Source organism: Lactuca sativa, chromosome 9 (genome assembly GCF_002870075.4).
Source record: "Lactuca sativa cultivar Salinas chromosome 9, Lsat_Salinas_v11, whole genome shotgun sequence".
Lineage (NCBI taxonomy): Eukaryota > Viridiplantae > Streptophyta > Magnoliopsida > Asterales > Asteraceae > Lactuca > Lactuca sativa.
The window spans coordinates 94321860-94329031 of record NC_056631.2 but is presented as its reverse complement, the minus strand read 5'-3'; positions in this window follow the sequence as shown (position 1 = coordinate 94329031).

Genomic DNA, 7172 nt, shown 5'->3' with positions numbered 1-7172 from the left:
AAAAACTAACATGCTCCCGAATGTCAGCTCGTAGCATATCATGGTAACGAGTCCTCCTCATATCCTCGTCACCTGCATACTGGGGCACCAATAAAGCCCTCTCCCGAAACTTGGCGGTGATCTCCGCCACGGTCTCTGTCGTCTGCCTCATGTCTAAGAACTCCCTGGCCAGCTGCTGAAGCTCGACCGCTGGCGCAAACTCTGCCCTGAACCTAGCCACAAAGTCCGACCAGGTCATTGCCTCGATAGCCGAGGCTCCCATCGAGTCACCCACTGACTCCCACCAATCTCGGGCCCGGTCCCGTAAACATCCTGCTGCGTACCTCACCTTCGACCCCTCGGGGCAGAAGCTGATCAACTGGGCAGACTCGATATCCGCAATCCACCGCCTGGCGACAATGGGGTCCTTCACCCCATGGAAATCCGGCGCACCACTGCTCCTGAAGTCCTTGAAGGACAGTGTGCGAGATCCTGACTGGCTAGAGGCCAAGTCGCTCCTGAATGCCCGCAGGCGATCTTCCATCATCTCCACGATCCCTTCCTTGATCGACCCAAAGATGATGGGGGTCGACTCAAGGATGCCCCTAGTAATCTCCGACGTGATGAACTCACGTAGCCTCTCCTCAATCGGCTCGGTGCCAGATCCCGAACCTGACCCCTCTCCTGACCCGCCATTTGTCGGTCTCGGTCGAAGTACCACCATTCTGCAAAACATCAATAATAATCATTAGTGGTACTGCTACTTTCTGAGGGATCTCAACTACTTACAGGTTCCTTGGTCTCGTCTTGGCCTTCCTCGGCTCGGGTACGGATCCTCTGCTTTCAGTAGTACGGGCCCATACTACCTTCCACATCTATCCGTACCTTCTCCGAGGAATTCCTCGACTCCACCAACTCCCCTCTACTACTGCTACTCTCCGATATTCTCACCCTAGGCTTGCCCTAGGGAGAACTCAAGTTCAACACAACTGGTCCTCAGCTGCTGTAGGTCTCCTCATAACGCCAGTTAGCCACCACCTAAACACCACCACCTGTGATGAGGATTAGATCATCCTTCAAGTAAAAGGCCCGTCCCTACAACGGTTGGACTCAAACAAGAGCTGCGCAATAGGGCCAGTTTCAACACTTTGGGATTATTCAACCCCGATTACATGTGGTGTGACGTGTTTACCTAGTGGCTCACTCCCATTACTCAGAATCCCACCGAGCACGAAGCAAGCAGCATTCGGATAAGGAAAAACAGACTCGAGCCAAAACTGTTCTTAAAACAAGAAACGACACTTAGCATAGGATGCTAAGCTCATACTATCAGGCATAACCTAAACAGGCTACCCTACTGCTGTCTACTCAATTCTAGCATGCAATATTCAATAAGCTGCAACAAATAAACAGGCACATAAGGCATCACTCCTAGATCCTTAGCCTATTCTAGCATGCAATATTCATAAAGCTGATAAACCTAACATAAACTTGTATGGGTACTATGGGGAATACTTACTTGAGCTCGGCCGGTCGCGCACGTCACACACTTTACTCTTTCTCGTGACTCTTTTCCGGGTTTTAAAGAATAATTGCTTTTGGAAAAATCCTTCAATCCCTCGGTTTGAGTCCAAACACTCCCGAAGGCGTGTCCAAATCCCTCAAACCAGGGCTCTGATACCAACTTGTAACGACCCCAAAAAAAAATTTTTGATATTACTTTAGAAAAACATTAATAAATAAAACATTGATAAATAAAACATTGTCTAAATAAAAAGAAACATTGTTTGTTCACACCATAACACATTGCAACCATGTTCTCAAAAGCCAAACCGTACATCCCATCAAAATATCAGAGTACAATCCCAGTAAATCTCATAAATGCGGAAACCGAAGAGTGTGTGTATGACGTGCCGCTACCGCGTCGGCTCCTTCCCCTTCGATGCAGAGGTACCTGAAAACAAAACTGAAAACGTAAGCACAAAGCTTAGTGAGTTCCCCCAACGTACCGCATACCATACAAACACATAACATATATACTGCCAGGCTATTCTGGGGTGCCTGACTACCCGGTACGGCCATTCTGGGGTGCCGACCTACCCATACGGCCATTCTGGGGTGCCGTCTTACCCGTGTCAAGCCATTCTGGGGTGCTGACCTACCCATACGGCCATTCTGGGGTGCCGTCTTACCCGTGTCAAGCCATTCTGGGGTGCTGACTACCCATCGGTCCTAACAACCGATCCTCGGGGACTATTTCACCCCTACTACTACGATCACATATAGCATAACAAGCCAGCATGCATACATATCGTCACATACTGTCAGACGTATCTGGGGTGTCTGACTACCCTTCGGTCCGAACAACCAAACTCTACTACTAACACATACAGCATATCATGCTAGCCTATAACATGTCAGGTACTAGCGAACTTGGATGATATCACAAAGACAATCATCTATCATACAACTCCTACTGGTGGGTCGGCATTGTGGCCTTAGACCCACCGCTACTGGAAGGTAACTCACCTCGAAGTAGCTGCTGAACCGATCGGGAACTAACTGACTGCTGCTGTTCCGGGAGTCCTCCGGCTGCAATTTCCACGACATACTCAATCAAACACTGCTAACCGTCCTTTAGGTAAAATGACCATTTTACCCCTGGATAAACTCTAAGCCAAAGCTGGAGTCAACTTTCAGTTGACCCGACTCGCCGAGTGGATCACCACTCGCCGAGTCCCTAGCAAACCAATGTCCTGGGTCCCTGGTTCTACTCGTCGAGTCGGGCTATGACTCGACGAGTTCACCTTCTAACTGCCATTCAACACCTTTATCCTACTCGCCGAGTTGTATGAACAACTCGTCGAGTTCATCTTCATCCGATGAACACTTTATGCTAAGACTCGCCGAGTTGTATGAACAACTCGCCGAGTCTGTTCTTGAGCTATGAAGATTGCCTTTGACTCGCCGAGTCAGGGCATTGACTCGCCGAGTCCTAACATGGGTGAGTTCAGCTCCCAACTCACCGAGTCACCCCCTGTGACTCAAGGCTCAACTCGACACATGAAGAAGGGACCAATTCGGTGACTCGCGACCAGACTCGCCGAGTCACCTATGCGACTCGCCGAGTCGTCGCCATGCACTCCTTAAATATACCGATTTGCTCGGTTCCAGACCATGCCATTCATAGATCTGGACTTCTAGGACACGAATCACACGTAAAGTTTCCAACTTTACGTGTGGATATTCACCAATATGGATTATAAGGCTCAAAATGTCTCAAAATGGTAGATCTAGGGCTAACAAGCCTCATGAGGCCAGAAAGCTAACAGATCTGAGCTCCTGGAGCTCAATCTTACATAGATCCAAAGGCCAAACGCCTTATTACAACATATAATGAACATGCAAACTTGGGGAATTGACCAAGAAGGACCCAAATGAAGTTTTAAGCATAGAATCAAGGGGAAAACGGGTTATACCTCAAAGGAAAAGTTGAAATGACACAAGGATGGCTGATCTCCTTCTCCTCTTCTTGATCTACTCCTCTTACTCTTCAAAACCTTCAAGAACACACCAAGAATACCTCAAACTCTCAAGAAAACAAGGGAAAACGATGTAGGGGGAGTTCTGGGGGTGAATGGGGACGAGTTGGGGCGGAATGAGAGTTTAAATAGGGTGCAAACCCTTGAAACTTAGGGTTTCATCCCGCAGCGGTGACTCGCCGAGTCCAGGATATGGACTCGTCGAGTCGCCTACTTAAAACGCGTCCTGAGTCTCGTCCCTACTCGGCGAGTCGGACCCTATGACTCGCCGAGTCTAAGGCTAAATTAGGGCAATGCTCAAATAAAATTCACATACCGGAAACCAGGTGCTACATTTGTTGACCGATTAATCCCGCCAAAGCCGATTAATCCTAAATTTCTGATTAATGCTCTAATCCTCGACGGTTGGAGTACGCCAAACGATTAATCCACGATTAATCCCGATTTCTGCAACCATGGTTTCATTACATTTCCGCAACTAACTATCTAACTGTCTAACATATTAACTTATTATTGTTGAGCTTTTAGATCCTTTGAGATTAACTAATTCCGCAGCTATACTTTTTCTAACGTTTGTTCAAGTGTGTCTCAAGTTTTTCTCTCAACAACATTACACAATGAATAATGTGTAATCAATATAGTGATTAAATAATAAGTGCTTTATTTATACTCAAAGTTTGAGACCATATTGGATTTGATTATTCTTTTGTTTCACTTTGCATGTTTTGACTTCCAGAATAACTAGGTTATTCAAACATCCACAATCAATCATACTTTGGAAGTAGGTAATGAGGTAAGACTATCATGAATCCGTAGTTTGTCTAAAGTGTTTAGATATAGCAAAAGTCTATTTTAGTGTTCATGAGTGCTCCTGTAATAAGATTTGAGTATTGGATTAAACTCACACTCACTTGAATCACTTCTTAGATTTTATCACGAGTGATTAGTGAGACGATAATATCTTACATTCTTGAAACGGAGAGATATGAGTTGCAGTTTACAAGTCGGTTGCACATTGATAATACGTAAATGCACCAGTAACTTGGTGTTATAAAACGTATTGTTGTTTGTGATTTGATGAGCAAATAGAGAAAGCATATGAGTCGAAGTTTATCCATTCTTTTTATCATTGAGGGACCCACATATATTGATTTTAACCACTTTGGATAAAAAGAATGGATAGTTACATAAATGGGCCACTAAGTCTTTAAAAGACCCCTAGCCGATTTCCTCCCCTCAATTATTTGGAATTTATTTAGTGGTCAAAAGAGACTGATTAAATAATTGAGGGACTGTTATGCAAACCATTGATAGTTACATAAATGGGCTGATGGACTCCATAGAGTGGAGTGGACAAATTTCTATAAGGGAGCCTTATAGAATTCATCCATGGGCTCTAAGGAAAGGAGTTCATGGGATGCTTGTTGCCTAAGTTAGGTATTAGGATTTTTACATGAAAACCCTAACAGCCACAACTATATAAGGAACCCTCTACTAAGGATTTTCGGCCACTAAATCTTTAAAAGACCCCTAGCCGATTTCCTTCCCTCTCCTAAGTCATCTTGTTGCAAGATTGTTAGTGACTCCATTAGAGGTGCAACACTTGGGGAACTAAGCTTTCAAAGGTCAAGGAGTTCTTGTTATTACTATATAACAAGTTGAGGTAATCATTCTAACTTATTTATTATGTCAATTTCAAAATAAGCATGCTAGATTATGGGTTTATTGCTTTGGTATTCATAGTTGTATGTTCAAATCAGAAAAACCTAGATCAAAGCAATTAGGGTTGCATGTACACCATATGAATGATTTTATGCTCATAACCCAACAATTGGTTCTACTGGTGGGGGTTCTAATTTGAAGTCATTACCATCAAAGGAAGAAATAAAAGGCAAAGGGAAGGATATCAAGGTTGATCCTTCTGAAGAAGATAAAAAGAAAGCCTTGGACAAAGAAATGGAAAAACAAAGGCATATCAATAGCATTCTAAGACAAAGCTAGGGTGATCCTCTAATTCTTGAGAAAGGATATCCAACTAAGCAATATTGTTACGAAACAATTGAACTAATTGTTTCTCTTGGTAACATTTATGAATTTGAGAAGATTCCAAAGAAGAGCTATGAGATAGAGAATTCAGATTTCAATCACCTGGATTTACCCATCAATCATATGATGTTTGTCTCTGCTCAATATCAGTTGGTAGACAAGTTTGATGACAAGGAGGAGTACAAGAAGCTGAAGTTGAGATTGCATACTGTTCTTGGGAAGAAAGAAGAGGAGGTATGGTCTTTAGTAAAGATTGTTAAAGTCTTAAACATTTCCAAGGATGCATTGTTCGAAGGCTTGTTACAAAATTTTCAATACTATGTGGTTCGAGCAAATAACGTTGCTTGTGACTTCTCGATGGTAGATTTTCCTTTGATGAATCTTAATGATCTTAGCAATGTTGCGAAGATCTTGAGTGATATTGATGTATCCAAACTTCAAATGACTAGCAAAAGAAGATTTTTTGATTGGGTTCGCACATATCAAGTTGTTCATAGATAATTACTATGATTGTATAGCCAGGACTGATGTGGAGCTTGCTTTAGCGATGGGAAGACATGTAATTTTGCCACAATCCTTCCTGAAAGGTCAAGGAAGTGTGAAGGATTTTGAAGATGGAGAAATTTGTGTGAAACCTCTTGGAGTTGTTTTTATTAGGAAGAACAATAATTAAAAGAATACAAAGTTTTTGTTCAAAGTTGAAGATGTCGAGAGGTATATACAAATTCATAGTACACGAATCTTCTGGTTCGTCTTAATAATTGCAAAAGGAACACATCTGGTAACAAGGCTGAGGTTCAAAAGACGATTGTTTGGTATAAATAGATTCGAAGGGTACTTCGTCAAGCAACAAAGATGCTAATGACTTAGGATTCGACACTTCTCACAAAGGGGGAGAATGTAGAGGTCGACACTTTGAGTTCGAAGTGTTCAAGTTTTAGCCCTTATGTACTTTTTGCTTACTTCTGTTGTTCCTATAAATAGGGATAGGTATAAGGGTTAGAGTAACTTTTGGCACTTCGTGTTCTTACTCTGTCACTCTCTTGTATCTTTCAAAAGTATTAACCCACCCAAACAAATTCTATTTACAACTCGTGTTCTAGATTCAATTCTTACTCCAATTTCATTTCATTCACTTAATTCATACGAACTACATTAGTTTATTAATGATCTGACGATTTGTAACGTTTTTTAAAGATACTTTAGGGATACAAATATCTACAGTGGCATCCGAGTTGGCGTTTAGCACGAGTGATCGTATATTGGATGTTTATCTGTCATCAACAGTAGTTGAGGCGTTGGTTTGCACAAAAGACTGGTCTAGAAAAGCCAGCAAACAAATTGTAGACAATATTGATGGCATCTTAAGGGATGACGACATGACATGTGGTAATTTGTTATAACTTTTAACGTATATGTTGTTTTATTTTCTACAAATAATAAATAGGATATTGAGTTTTGTATTTTTTTTGTTATATAGCAATCGAAATGCCATTGTGCACCGACTGCAATAATGGAAAAGCAACAATGCCAACGGATATCTAATGAGCCGATTTAAATGGGGTTTTTTTTTGATGGATTTTTACATTTGAGTTAATTTGGTAG